Genomic DNA, 15,550 nt, shown 5'->3' on the forward strand with positions numbered 1-15,550 from the left:
GGAGGCAGTGGTGATGTCCCTGCCGATGGCTAGGGAAAAGATTTGAGGTGACGGTTACCCCCATATCCTCTCCTTACCATCCTACAGTCACCAAGGTATGATTGCAACCTCTCCCCTTGGCTTCCTTGGCCCCAGGGTGTGCGTGCAGGTGTGTACGTGTGTGTGTGTGTGTGTACATACACGTGTGTGTGTGTGTGTGTGTGTGTGTGTCCCTCCTTACACTTTGTGGCTGCAAGGTATAAATCTTTCAGACAACTGTCCTGCTCTTAAGGAAGGACTCCTGTCCAGGGTTTAATATGCGGTGCTAGGAGCATAAAATGGAAGCACATTGAGAGGCAAAAGACTCGTGGCTCCTCAATTGGGCCTCCAGTGGCCAGGGAAGCTGAGTCGCAGAAGACTACATTCTGATCTGGTGAGCGCCTCTAGGATCACGCAGGTAGAAGGACTGGAGCTAGTCAGCCAGCCCGTGCGTAGTGCCGTACAGAGAGTGCCAAGGGTGGGGAACGCCTGCAAAAATGTGGCCAGGAGAAGTAGCACCTTCTCACTCCTCTTTTGCTCATTTTGGTGGTTTAAGGTGAGAAAGTCATCCATACCCCCTCTGCACGCTTGCACTGTTACACAAGAGAGAGGAGGGAGTTTTCATGTTCCTAAATTTTGTTTCCCATCTTGCCAATCTTGTTATATAGGCGTTCTGACAAGGGACTCTCAACTCAATACAAACCCTTATTACAAGAATGCACTCTCCTGTTTTTATTCTGTTTTATTCTATCAGAGTCCATTTTATTTAAAAATAAAAAGTCTGCAAATTTTCATGAATGGATGAATGGGTAAACAAAATATGATCCATCCATCTCTCTCTCTCTCTCTCTCTCTCTCTCTCTCCCTATTATGGATATTTACGGAATGGAATATTATTTCACCTTACAAAGGTTGGAAATCCTGTCACGTGCTATCATACGGATGAACCTTGAGGACATTACACTAAGTGAAGTAGCTAAACGCTGGCTATACTAAAAGACAAGTACTGTATGATTCCACTTGTTATATGAGGTACCTAAGGGTAGTCAAATTCACAGAGACGGAAAGCGGAAGGGTGGTGGCCAGGGGCTGGGCGAGAGGGAAAAGGGGAGCTGTAGATGGATACAGAATTTCAGTTTTGCAAGATAAGTGAGTTCTGGAGATGGATGGTGGTGCTTGTTGCACAAAATGGTGATTATACTTAACATGACTGAGCCGCATATTTAAATAGTGAAGATGGTAAATTTTATGTTAGGTGGTGTTTGCCCTTGTTGTTTTAACCACACACAAAACACAATGAGGTCACTGTGACAAAGCAAGGGGGCTTTGGGGAGCCCTGCCTAAGGTGGGGTCAGTCAGGGAGGTCTCCCCAGAAGAAGTGGCATTTAAGCCAAGACCTGAGGGATGAGTGAAGTTCACCATGGAAGGGTGTGGAGGCTCCGGGGTTGAAGAAGGCTCTCGACTGTGAACAGGTTAAGCAGGCCTTATCAAATCATGTGGGGGTTCCTATCCTCAACCGGCTTCCTGCTCTCAGTCTCTTTCCACCTACACACTGATGCCAGATTAATTTTCTAGAACACCGCCTGGATCATGCCAGTCTCCCACTTTCCTAGTTAATCCTTCCAGAACATTTTTCTTTTTGCCTGCTGAATAACCCCTCTGCCTGGCACTCAAGACCCTCTTCTCCCAGCCCCCCCACTCCCCCCACGTGTGAACCCTTGCCCCAGACATCCCTCTGCCACGGTCCCTGAACACACCTCTGCTCTTCTGTCACGTATGCTCTCCTTTCCACCCCCCATGTCCCCATCCCTTTTGTGCCTTTGGACACCCTCTCCACTCCCTTTCTGGATTCTGTAGCATGGAGTTTAGCGTTTGCTTTCCTACCTTTTAACTTGCCCCCCTCCTTCCCCACCTCCACACACACACACACACACACACACACACACACACACACACACACACATTCCCTCGGGAACGGAGCCTTACTCGTGGTCGAGACCCTAGTGCTCAGCGCCACGTCTGGGAGAGCCTAACAACACCTCAGTACCTAACAGTCATGGTGATCCTGAGTCCTGAAGGTCAGCAGCAATCACCAGCCCAGGGGAGCTGGCCGAGCCGAGGCTGCGTGCACCAGGAAACAGCCTGTTTACCCTTGGCCCGAGCCGGGAGCCCATCTCCGGCACCCTTCCATCTCCTCCTGACATTCTTGAGCCGAACATCTCCTGACCAGGCCCCCCAGAGGCTTCACAGGATTATCTGCCTAACAGCACAGCCCTCCCAGGCCAGTGATTTTATCCAGGGAGAAGCCAGGGCAGTGACAAGCACAAAGGCACATTTTCCCAGAGGCCAGGGGACACACGCTGGGGCCGGGGCAGGGGGTGATGGGAGGGGGTGGAGGGGGTGGAGGACTCAGGTGGCCGCCCTGCCTCAGGCCTGCTCTCCTCAGAAGCTAAGCCAGAAGCCCAGGTTTGCATGGGGATCTCTGCAACTGGCAAAGGCCTCGGGGCTGTGGGTCGGAGAGGAGCGGTGGGGGCGGAGTGAGGAGGCGCGGGGGGTTGGGAAATCCACCTGGATGCCATCAGTCTTGCCAGAGTAAACAGAGCTGACAGGAGTGCTTGCCGGCAGCCTGGTACAGGTTAGGGGGGGTCACCGGAGCGGCCTGGTGACCCGCCTGCCTGAAGGTAGAGACGCTCTGGAATCTGTCACAAAGGACAGAGCTGAAAGCTCATTCCTCGTGGAATGAACCCGTTTCCTGGCATTCCACACAACGGGGAGAGCGGACGCTTTTAAAAATATCTTAAATGTAAATCTGAGCTGGGTTCAAATACACACATTTAAAGCAAAACAAACAAAAAAGATCCACCCTCCCCAACCTCGAAGTAGGATCCACAGTCTGCATGTCACTAGGCATAAAAAAATACCTTTTTCAAAGCTCTTTCTCCATTTTCTTGAAGCCTGAGGGTTTAGAAAGTATAGCTGGACTTAGCAGGAGAACCTACCACTTAATTATCTAGAACTCTCCAAAACAACAGCAGAGCCTACCTTGAGCGAAGGTCTTTTATTGATATCCTATAATACGGGGGATGGAAATCTCTCTCTGTCTCTTCCTAAGAGCAAAACCCTGCAAACACTCACTTCTGCTTAGTGTGATGTGAAAGTGACAGCGGAGGCATCTTTAGCATACTTCCCAAGACCAAGTGGGACAGAAATTGTGAAAAAAAAAGAGTCTGAGTAACTCACAAGGCATTTTGAATCGTCGGAAGCACCAGCAAGATGATTGTTCGTCTCTCCCTTCAGCAGGCACTGAGGGTCTGTTAAGTGCCTCGAATGTGCCAGAGTACCGGGTGGGGGGCCACCCACACACTGAAAGCCATGGCCACGGTGACTTTAGCTCAAAAAGACACACAAGTGGTTTCTTCGGGAGAAAACCAGTCACCACCTAAACCTGCCTGAGCCCTGCAAGATGTCCGGCTGATTTGTTTTGTGACCTTGGGCAAGTCACTTCACCAGCCTGGGTCTTGTTTCTTCACCTATAAAACAAAGATAGTAAAACCAGGGTACCTTCGGGGTATTCCTGGCACTAATGAAGCCTTGTAAAGTGCTTTGAGATCCTTAGGATGAAAGTCTCTCCAGAACAGTAAAGCCTGGTTATTACGCTTCGAACATGACATTCCCATGAAAACCCTGGTCAGGCTCTTACCCCACCTCTCCATGAAGATTTAATAGCAGACAGTTGTAATAAGTTCGTAAAGGACAGAGACCTCCATTACTGATACAAAATATGCTGTGGCGAACTAGTATATTAAGGGCTATTATCATGAATAATTAAAGCCAGGTTCTACTTACAGATTAATGAACCAAGTATATGTTGTGATATAGTGGATTTTCATTGTGGCTTCCTCAACCAGCTCATGTCATGAAATTTATTTATCTTCCGCGGGTCCTCCAGCTTGCATGGATTAGCAGGTTTACCCCACAAAATAGGTTGGCGAAGTATACTTCTGAAGGATGCTTTCATGCCTACTGTAAGAAATAAGCCCAATTAGAGGTCTCTCAGTACAGATGAAGAAGGTTCATTAATGATAATGAAGGGCTGACCTACCTTAGGCCCCTAAGTTTGTAATTAAGCTTGCATATATTGAAGAATATCAAAGTCATGTACATTGCTCCGGGCTAACACACATGCACGTGGAAAGGAGAAGTGCAGGCTCATGCACAGACATTTCGGCTGATCTCGGACAAGGCAATGGTACTTCTGAGGATGCATTCACTTTAGAAGGTGGAGCCATAATTAGATCAAATAAAAGCCTTTAGATAACTCACGGGGCTTGAATATAAAAATCCGTAACTTCTGAATTCAACAGCGTTGAAAAAAAGATGTCCAGGGTAAGCGACAGAGTGTGGATTTTAAGAGACATGGCCAAGAGGAATGACAGACATCCATGTGAGTGTATTGATCAGTGGAATGACTTGGGCTCTAACTGTCCCAAGACGAGCTTAAGCAAATATCCCAAACACAAATATTAGTGTTTACACTGTGTGCTCCTTTTTCTGGGATTTCCATATTTTTCCTGAGATTTTTAAAAATTATGCTGCCATTGGAATTAGCCAACGTAAGGTAATTAACAACGCCAGTGTGCTAATTATGTGTGTGTGTGTGTGTGTGTGTATGTATATATATTATATATATGTGTATGTATATGTATGTATACAGTGAGAGAGGAGAAGAGATTACTTTCTGCTGGAGATAAGGGTCACTTTTAGATTTCTGGAATGCTATTTGAAAAGGAGGGGTGCTGGGTAACAGAAGAGAGATGCTGTGGCCATAAGCTCCGTCTTTGCAGCTGGGAAACTCATCTGCAACTCACCTCAATGGGTCACATACTGAAGAAAATTATCGAGGCCATTCAGAACCATTAGGTTTATAGGTAAGCAGGATAAACTGACGTTCAAGGGAATCTGGAATTCTTTTCCTGACGCAAAGCCAAGTTTTCCAAACATGCGGGGTCGTGGTGCGCCTCGATGCCTTTGCTTAGCAAGTTACCTCCACCCACTCTCCCCCTCCTCTGCCTGGGAAACTCCTACTCATCTTTCAAGGTGCCGATCTAAATGTCTCTTGCTCTGCGAGCCTTCCTTGGTGTTTGCAGGTTGAAGTATATGCTGCCCTCTTGATGCTCTCACACACTCAGCTTACACCCTCTTCGGTTGCGCAATATACCCCGTTGTGAGTATGGCAGCATCTACTTTCCCCTCGAGGCATGAGCCTTCGAGCATGGCAGCCGCACCTTGTTCACCTTTGTTGTGGATCTAGCAACAGCAGTGATCGGACAAAGTGTCTGGTGCCTAATATATGTCCGTTAATTCTAAGTGCAAACACTTACCAACCACTGTGGCACAGGCACCGACCCTTCAGAGTACATTCTGGCTGTAAACAATCGTTAGGGCTGTTCTGGAATAGAGCCCTCTGCAGACTGCATTAACAGACACTGAGTGTTTATTAAAATAAATTCAACTGTAGCCAGAGTTACCAAGTAGGGCTTTTATGGCCCCAGGGCTAGGTATCCCCATTTTCCCACCTGTAAAATGGGACAGTAATACCTTCATGATGTTGTTATAGATCTTAAGATGAGGAGTCAAATGAGAAAGTGCTTCATGCCTAATATAGGTTGATTGATTCTGAATGTGCCTGTGGTTAAAGTCACCAACTATTAAAAGCTCTAGAAAAGTGGCCCTAAAGTCATCATTTCAAAAGGGATCATTACCTTCCAAGTCATTAGGGATCCTTTGGGGAGTTTGGCCTGGACCCCTTTCAGAGAAGGTCAGATTCAAGGGTCTGGGTGAGGTGGTGCTTCTATGACCAGGTGGCGCAGCCTTAGGTCAAGAGAACCGGTCACTCTGGAGATAAGCAGTGCCTGGTGGAAAGTGGCCTGGGTCAGGACTCTGTCAAGGGCAGTGGCTCTCCAATTTCACTGAACACTAGAGTCACCCGGGGAGCTTTTAAGACTGCTGTCCAGGCTGTAGCCCAGGTAGATTAAAGCAAATTCTCTAGGGGTGGGACCCAGACATGGGTATTTTCTAAAGCTCCCTCGGAATAGTCCAACGGGCAGCCAGGGTTGAGGGTCCAGAGCATAGGGGTCACAGACCCGGATGCCCACAGAGGCGGCCCCGCAGGTCACATGACCAGCCTGTTGTAAGACATTTGGGAGGAGTGAGGACTGCGGTCGCCTGGAAAGCACGTGTCCTATTAGCAGATTTTCAACTTTTAAAAAAGAACACGCCCCTCGAGCCAAATGAAACACAGCTGTGAGCTGGATTTGGCCCATGGGGTATGGGTTTGCGAACACTCCCGGAGAGGCCACGGAAGGTTCTGAGCATCGGTGAAAGCTGGGCCTCGGGAAGTGCTGCAAAAGCCATCAGCTGGGTGCTTCCCAAGGCCTCCCCCTCCATCTCGTTCTCCCCCCCCCCCACCCAGCGCTGTCTCCCCCCCCAGATGCGACTGTTAATTGGCTTTTATTTATTTTACATGCTTTGACATTTCAGGTGCCTCGAAAAATGTATTTTAACATGCCGCCCCAGCACAGGCCCACGGAGGGTGAATTTCATCTTGGCAGAAAGTTCTTCGCGCGGATTCCTGCTGACCCGGCTCGGGTGGGAGCCACCGTGCGGGTTCCTCTGTGCGGGGGGGAGGAAGGAGATGGGGCGGCCGGGCGCCCCTTCCGCAGACCTGTGCGGTGTTCTGCAGGACCCCTCTCCCTTTGCAGACGGTCCTGGCGGCCGGGGGCGCTGCCGTCCTGGAAGAGGGCTGGGCTCGTGCTTTGCTGCTGAAGCGGGTTGGCAGTTTTATTTCGAAGCCCTAGGTCCAAGCTCCGCTGTGTTCCTTTACGTTCTCGGGGTTCAGAAGTCGTTGACTAAACTGGGTGTGGCCCGGACAAGGCTGAACGCGTCCCGTCGCATTTCCCTCCCGGCTCCTCCCCACCCGTGGTTGGGAAGCCGTTCCTGTCCTTCACCGAGGCCCCGGCAAAGCCCTGATTGCCGCCGGCCTCGGCGGGACGGCCGGGACACAGACGGCAGGAACCGCGGCCGCTTCCCTCCGGCATGTCTGCATTTCCTTCCAGAAACGTCCGCGCTTGGCCCTGAGTCGCTATTGCTCTATGAGCTTTGCCATTGAATGTCTTCGATGAATGAAACCCCTCAGATCAATGACAGTAAAGAGACAGGAAGAGCGCCTTACCATAATGATCATTGCATAAGAATAAATAAACCAGCTTCCGAGGAACGAGTGAATGGGTAATGCCTCACCCCGGACCCTAGTAATCACGGACTGATAGCGGACACGTTTCATGGGGGGAAAGATGAAGACAGCGTGGGATTCTGTTTCTGGGGTCACTGAACATTTTTTGAGCATCTGCTCGGTGTCAGCCCCCCCCCCCCCGCCCCCCGGGTAGAACCCAGGGAACAAAGATGAACAAGTCAGTGCTTGCCCTCAGGGAGGTCCCTACAGAGCGGGGTGATCTGGGGGCTCCAGTGTGCCCAGTGCTCTAACAAAGGGGTGTACAAAGGAGCGCTGTGGAGCTGGAGAAGGAAGTGACTAACTTTGCCTTGGGGCACAGGGAACGTCTTGTAGAAGCTGGGACATCAGGGCTGGGTCTCCAAGGCACGCCCTATTCCCAGCAGGAGCCTGACTCCAAGTTGGGGACAATGTCTGCCCCCAGGGGAGTGTCGGATTTGGGCCCCGTGCCTGGCTTCCCAGCTCCTGTTTCCCAGACAGCCTTCACTGGGGAAGAGAGGGAGACAGCGTTTCAAGGCAAGTTCAACCCCTCCCTCCCTCCCATCACCCAGCTCCCTCAACCCATCCTCCTCTCCCACCACTTGGGGTACCAAGAACCCAGTGAGGGTTAATGACTCACAAATAAAATACCAGAACCTAAGAAAAGCTGCGAATGAAAGCTGTGGTATGCCAAGGTGTGTGTGTGGAGTGGGCGGGTGGGGGGGTGTCCGTGGGAGAGGTCCAGTCCACCAGATCGTGTCTTTTATCACGGACATTATTTAGAATGTTCGGTGCATGGAGACGATAAAAAACAGACTTTGTGTCAATTCAAAGGCAAACAAATAAGCAGACCTAGTTTAGTTCTCGTTTTAAAATTCTCTAGAGACGACATGGTCCCTTATTCCATGCAACCCAGGTGGACTCCTCCCCTGCTCCCCCATTTGTAACTAAATAACTTCCTGAAAATTCAAGAGCACTGTCCATGCCTCCGGTTTCGAACAGGATCTGGATCTCCGTGTGCCTGGCATGCTGCCGCCGGCGGGAGGGACTGGGGCATGACTTGCAAACCCTAACCCCCCCTGAGGATACGGTGCTATGAGGATCCATCACGCCAACAACCCAGGGGTTGCCCACCCCTATCTTCTCTCCAGATGTGAACCCAAGAGGCAATGGGGTTGGGAAACAGGGAAGGAGATCTGGGGGGGGTGGGGAGTCCAAGGAACCCTGTGTCTTCAGGATCAGGAGTGGCAAGAAATCTCTAGGACTACTCGGACCCTCTTGGGAAGAGTGATCATAGCCTGATGAGAAGGTAAAGAAACTTTCCCAAGTAACAATAGCAAGATGTTTGTTTGGACCCAGAAGTATAAAGTTATTGTTAAAGAGACTCTAAAAAGTCTTACAGGACTTTATAGCCAGAGGGGCACGTGGGTCACTCAGTGGGTTAAGTGTCTGCCTTTGGCTCAGACCATGATCTCAGGGTCCTGGGATGGAGCCCCACATCGGGCTCCCTGCTCAATGGGGAGTCTGCTTCTCCCTCTCCCTCTGCTCCTTGCTGGCATGCTCTCTCTCTCTCTCTCTCACTCAACTAAATACAATCTTAAAAAAAAGACTTCGTAGCCAGAATGTTTAAAGATTTTATTTATTTATTTGAGAGAGAGAGAATGAGAGAGAGAGAGCACATGAGAGGGGGCAGGGTCAGAGGGAGAAGCAGACTCCCCGCCAAGAAGGGGGCCCAATGCGGGACTCGATCCAGGGACTCCAGGATCATGACCTGAGCTGAAGGCAGTCGCTTAACCAACTGAGCCACCCAGGCGCCCATAGCCAGATAGCCAGAATGTTTAGATTTGAATATTGTGAGCTTGGGAAGTGGCTTAATCTCTCTGTGCCTCAGTTTCTCATTCTAAAGTGGGGATAATAACAGTACCTAGCATATTGGGTTGCCGTTAGGATTAAGGAAGTTAATACAGGGAACACACTTGGCGTGGAGCCTGCAAATAGCTATTCTTGCTAATGAAGACGGCCCCCACTAAGCTGTTCAAGTCTGATGTCCTTACCTGCTCAGTGATGTGGGGTCTCTGAATTCTCTCCCAGATAAAATATTGAGGGAAATAAAGATTTCTCTAAGAATGTATGATGTTCTTCAAGAAGCACCTTCTCCTTGAAGTTACCGAGTTTCCTCAAGAGCAGGGTGCCTCTGGTTAGCAGAATCGTGTACTTTTACGGTATGAATACAGCAGAGGGAATATTATTGCAAGAATACAGCAGAAAGGGTGGGGCCCCTCGGCATCTCTGCCTCATTCTGCAGTTTTACGCTTTGCTCCTGGTTTCCATTTCCTGTACATCAGAGTGTCATCGCAGAAAATGGAGTGTCCCCTTGAATTTTACATTACATTACTTTAGAAAGGTGCAAACCGTTTCCTTATTACAAAAGCACTGCATAGTACTTTCAGAAGAAAGCAGCTTGAAAGAAAAAAACAACCCATCTTCCTCTCATCACCCAGAGACACCTTCCGTAACCCCAGGTGTATGGCTTTCTGGATCTTTTATATCACAGACAGAGCTTAAAAAAACACTTGGCTCACTAGATATATAATTTTGTAACCTGTGTTTTCCATTTGACTGTATATCATGAGCATCTTTCCATGGCAGTAAATATTAATTCTACAACATCATTTTTAATGGCTGAGGACCATTTCATCTGATAGTTGGACCATCTTTCAATACAACTCTCCCTGTTTCACACACAGCTCCTTTCTTTCTGATGTCGGAAATCTTAAACGGGGTTGTTGATCAACCACCTGAAGGAGAGTTGCTTGGATGCACTCTTAACTATTTCTTTCTATCTTTTTTCTTTAGAGGGAGGTAGGGGCAGAGGGAGAGAGAGAATCTCAAGCAGGCTCCACGCTCAGCGCGGAGCCAACGCAAGGCTCGATCTCACATCCTGAGATCATGACCTGAGCCAAAATCAAGAGTCAGAAGCTTAACTGAGACACCCAGGTGCCCCTTAACTATTTCTTTAGTATAAAATCATGTAAGTGATGTTGCAGGATCAAAAGATACCTAAGGATACATACACTTTAAAGGTTTGAGATGCACGTTGCCAGATTGCCCCTCTCCGCTCCAGGAAGTCTGGACTCTCACCTACCAAAGATTGTTTTTTAAAATTCTTTGCCAATTTTTTAGGCAAAAAAAGTATCTTAGTGATCTTAGTGTAACTTCTATTTTTTGATAGGTATTTAGACTGACTATTTTAAGTACATTTTCCAGCCATGTGTATTTCAGCTTTTAAGAACTACCAGTTCTTGGGCACCTGGGTGGCTCAGATGGTTAAGCGTCTGCCTTCGGCTCAGGTCGTGATGCCAGGGTCCTGGGATCGAGTCCCGCATCGGGGAGCCTGCTTCTCCCCCTGCTTCTCTCTCTCTCTCTCTCTCTCCCCCTCTGTCTCTCATGAATAAATAAGTAAAATCTTAAAAAAAAAAAAAAGAACTACCAGTTCTTTAGTCCACTTTTCTGTAGGTGTTCGTCTTTTTCTTTTGTAATAATTTGTGAAGTCTGAAAGAGTAAGGTTGTTGATGCTACCATAGTTGTTGCAAATAGTGTTTTGAAGTTTACTATTTAGCTTCAAGTTTTTTTTTTTTTTTAGACACATGGAGTCAAATCTATGATCTTTTCATTTTTAGTGTCTATCTTTACCCCAAGAATATGTAGAGAGCCACTTATATTTTCTTTTGGTAAACTTTCTGGTTACATTTAAAAATTGATATCTAGTTTGTATACCATATAATTTACCATTTTAAAATGTGGAATTCAGTGTTTTTTAGCATAGTCACAAGGTCGTGCAACTATCATCACCGTCTAATTCCTAAACATTTTCATCACCCACCGTAGAAACAAACCATACACTATGTGGCCTTCTGTGTCTGGCTTCTTTCACTTAACATCATGTTCCCAACATCATCCATGTTGTAGGATGGATCAATATGTTGTTCCTTTTTTATAGTTTCCATTGTATGGCTATACATTTTCTTTATCCATTCATCAATCATAGTAATTTTATAATACACTTTCCAGTACCTCAGTGGGTCTTCAAGTGGAGTCCTAGGACCTTCAACATCACCTGGGAACTTGTTCAAAATGCCAATTTTCAGGTCTCACCCAGACCCACTGAATTATAACCTCTTGCGGGGGCCGGGGGGGGTGGAGCTTAGCAAACTGTTTTAACAGGTTTTCCAGGTCATTCTGATGCATACTTGTTTGAGAACTGCTAGTAACACTGTAACATTTTCTTGACTTTTCTAGGTGTATGAATTCCTCCAGCCAAAGTCTAGTGTTTTGAAACATATATCCAGGTTCTAATTTCATAAGTTGTTAGTTTTCCAAAATCTTTCATCCACACTTCTTCCATTGTTAGGGTCGATAGTCAGCTGATATTTAAATATTCCTCTCCTCTGTTTCTCTTGTTTATAGATTCAGTCTGGGGGTTTTAGATGCAGATTCTTGTTCCTGTTCTTGTTCTTCTTCAAAATGTAGATACTCTTCAAGAAAAAGATGTCCCCATTTGTATTTAATTGTACTTTATTGAGAAGTTCATCTCTTTTAGCTGGTGTTGGGGCTCATCATAATTTCCCTGTGCTTGGGCGAGTTTCTTTTATACTCTGAATTGCTGTAGAAAACAAAAACTACAATTCCCAGCATGCCCTGCTACCCAGGTTCTTTTGTCTCTACCGCTTCACTTGTGGGGACTACATCTCAGGATATCCAGTATCTGTGACTATTTGCCTGACCTCCTTCTGCCAGGGTGGCCCTTCTCCGTGTAGAGATGGTCATACTGGCTGGGGTGGGTGGGCAGGCATAGTGCCCAAAAGGTAGAGGGCTAGCTGCCTGGGTTTCTGGTGATGATAAGGAAGCTACAGATCTCTCCCCTCCTTTTCTTCTGCTGGTCTCTGTTTTGAGATGTGAAACCAGATCATTCCCTGAGCTAAAAAATGACAGTAAGTTTATGAATTTTTTTCTCTGTCCACCTTATTGTTTAATATCGGTTTCTCTGAGATTTTGTCTTTTTCTTGGGGCAAGGGGTGTCTTAGTTTTCAGCAATGTGAATTAAAAAATATATATTTCCCTAAGTTTTCATGGGCATGTTAGTGGCAGGTTGAGAGATTGTTGGGTGTGGTGGCCACACACCAGTTTGAAATAGAGGACCACATTCACTTCAGAGCCTGCGTCTCAGGAGAGAGGCTGTGTACCCCAGGTTCACTCTGGTTTAAAAAAATCACATTTGAGGCAGGGCGCCTGGCTGGCTCGATCAGTAGGTAGAGCATGTGACTCTTGATTTCAGGGTTGTGGGTTCAAGCCCCACGTTGGGCATGGAGCCTACTTAAAAAAAAAAAAAAGAAAAATCACATTTAGTCTGAAATGTAAAGAGATAGTACAAGATGAAAAGAGGTCTTTGGACTCCCAGAATTCCATTGGCAAGGAGCAAACAAAATCATGCAGCTGCAAACACATGTCACCTTTCGTGGAAAAGGAAGACATACTCAGAGGTAGAATCAAGAGCCATGAGACTCACTCCCGAGCAGATACAGGACTGAATCCTAGTCAGGGAACTTCCATCATTTGTCCAGCTGCATTTCAGGACCACTACCACTCCCACTAGTGGCTTTGGGGTGCCTCCTCTTTTACCCCTTTCGAACAGGTGCATCTATATGGTGGTTGCCCCATGCCTGTCCCATCACTGTATGTTGGGTGTGTGTGTTGTGGCGGCGGCGGGGGGGGGGGGGTGCAGATAACTGGTATCTTTAGCTCAGACTGAGAGGAAGTGTATTCAAGGACTATACCCAAGGAAGCTTCATCTGCCCCTGAACCTGATTCAGATAATGAAACTCTGGGATTTGAGCTGATGCTCACATGGGCAAGAATTTTGGTGGCCTTGGGAGGGGATGACTGTCTTTTACATATGGGAAGAATGTAAATGATTTGTGTTTTGGAGATGGACTTTGATGGTTTTAAAAATATATCCACAAATTCTTTGATATTTCTCCTTCAAGAAGAGGTGGACGTTAATTTCCCTCCCCTTGAGTGTGGGCTGGACTTCATGACTCGTTTCTGATGAATATGGTAGGAAAGATGAAGTGGGACTTCTGAGACTAAGTGATAAAAAACACCGAGGCTGTTCCTTGCACTCCTTCTCACTTGCTCTGGGGGACCCAGCCGCCATATTGTGAGGACACTCAAGCAATCCGCAGAGGGAGCCTCATGGTGAGGAGCTGAGGCCTCCTTCCCACAGGCATGCCACTAAGTCATAATAGAAGTGGAGCCTACAGACCCAGGTAAGCCTTCAGGTGACTGCAGCTCCTGCTATCTTGCCCGCAACCTCATGGGAGAATCTGAGTCGGACTGCTTGGCTAAGTTGCTCCTGGATTCCTGACCTGCAGAAGCTCCAAGATGATAAACAGTTGCTCTTTAAAACCACTATGTTTTGGGGGTTATTTGTTACACAGCAGTAGATAACTAATACACACGTACACTGTCATTGTGGCAGAGCTTGATGCCTGATACCTTTTGTTTATTTATTTGTATTTTTAGAGAGCGAGAGTGCATGAGCAGTAGAGGGAGAGGGAGAGAGGAACTCTCTCTCCACGCCCAGCGTGGACCCCGACGCAAGGCTCGATCTCACGACCCTGAGATCACGACCTGAGTTGTATCAAGGGTTGTATGCTCAACTGACTGAGCCACCTGGGTGCCCCAATTCCTGATACCTTTGGATCCTTGACATGGAAAGAAGGATCCAGGCCAGAGTCTCTCCAGAGACAGTGCAGGTGGCAGAGATATGCCCAGAGAAACGTACCTGTGTCATAGGTGAAACATGCCGTAAATCTTTACAGACTGAAAACTTGTACAGTCAGCACCCAAATCAAGAAATGGCTTACTATCGGCACCCCAGAACCTCCCCTCATGTTCCCCTCCAGTCCTTATGCTTCCGAGGGAAGTCACGATCTTGACCTCTAATAGCAAACACTAGTGTTACCTCTCATTGTACTTTACCTAAAAGAGATTATACTCTTTTGTGCCTGGCTTCTTTTACTCAACACTGTGTTAATGAGATATATCCAAATTGTTGCCTATAGTGGTAGATTGCGCATTATAATTGCCCTGTAGTATTCTATTGTGTGAAATTCTACAATTTATTATCCATTCTTCTAGTGATGGAAATCTAGATGGTTTCCAGCTTAGGGCTATTACAAATCGTCCAGCTAGGAACCCGCAAAGATAAGTTTTATGATATGTATGTGTAAAGATTGACAAGTGAATGTGCAGATTACTTTCCATAGCTTAATTTTTGGACACGCAAAAGAGGAAATGGAAGGTGGTAATAATCGAAATCCGTGTTCCCAAAAGTTAATCTGAATCACTTCTGAATTACAAAAGGGTTCCCACTGGAACCTTTCATTCCTGCATATTCACTGACTGCCTACCATGTGCAAAGCTCTTGATAATGTTATATATCAATTATACCTTAATTAAAAAAAAAAATCCCTCGGGGGAGAGCCTGGTCCTATTCTCCAGTTTTTCCACAGAGCACAGAGTAAGAGGGTTGGGCGAGGATCCACATGGCTGGAATTCAGGGCAGAACTCTGTAGAAGCCACAGAGATACTTTAATGAAGGGAGTCAGGAACATTAAGGGGGGTTTCTTGGAATGTGGGTCTTGGATAATAGACATAATTAGATACTCAAAGTTGTGGATGGGGTGGGTAAAAGGACATCTCAGGGGGGGAGGAAATGGGAGGAGGAGAGTAACAGAAGTTGACATTATTTATAGATAACCCACCTCATTAAAAATGATTTGAAGAATCTCAGGGGTGGGAAACACATCTTCATTCCAGCATCCCCATTGTTAAAATGCATGCATGGCAATTTCTTTTTTCTCCTGTAAGGAGACCTCACTTCAGATGCAGCTTTCTTTTGAACCCAAGCTTATTTTATCAAGGATGGGTATGTCGGAAATAGAGACGTGGTTTAAGTTCAAAGATGCCAAGTTCATCCATTCATGCACGGAACATCTCTTGCACGTACAAGTCACTGTCCCACACCCCCAGGGATGCGGGTGGGCGAGGGACAGCCCCAGACAGAGCATTTTAATAATACAGCCGTCCCCACCGTGTGGCTGTGAAATAGTTAAGCAGCAAATTCCTGGAAAGGCCTTGCCACAGGAACTCGCTGAAACTGAAGCTGTCTGCACGGTGGGGCCGACATTTTCAAAAGTTGTT

General features: G+C 47.1%; 1 long non-coding RNA gene across 1 annotated transcript in view; it reads right to left on the bottom strand.

The window, feature by feature from the left end:
* Positions 1-3,874: 3,874 nt before the first annotated feature.
* LOC113910093 overlaps positions 3,875-15,550 on the bottom strand; it is a 107,704-nt gene continuing 96,028 nt past the window's right edge. The window contains exon 4 of the long non-coding RNA XR_003515917.2: positions 3,875-4,041. This is a non-coding gene — a long non-coding RNA (uncharacterized LOC113910093). The remainder of the gene's footprint in view (positions 4,042-15,550) is intronic.

Source organism: Zalophus californianus, chromosome 6 (assembly GCF_009762305.2).
Source record: "Zalophus californianus isolate mZalCal1 chromosome 6, mZalCal1.pri.v2, whole genome shotgun sequence".
Taxonomy (NCBI): domain Eukaryota; kingdom Metazoa; phylum Chordata; class Mammalia; order Carnivora; family Otariidae; genus Zalophus; species Zalophus californianus.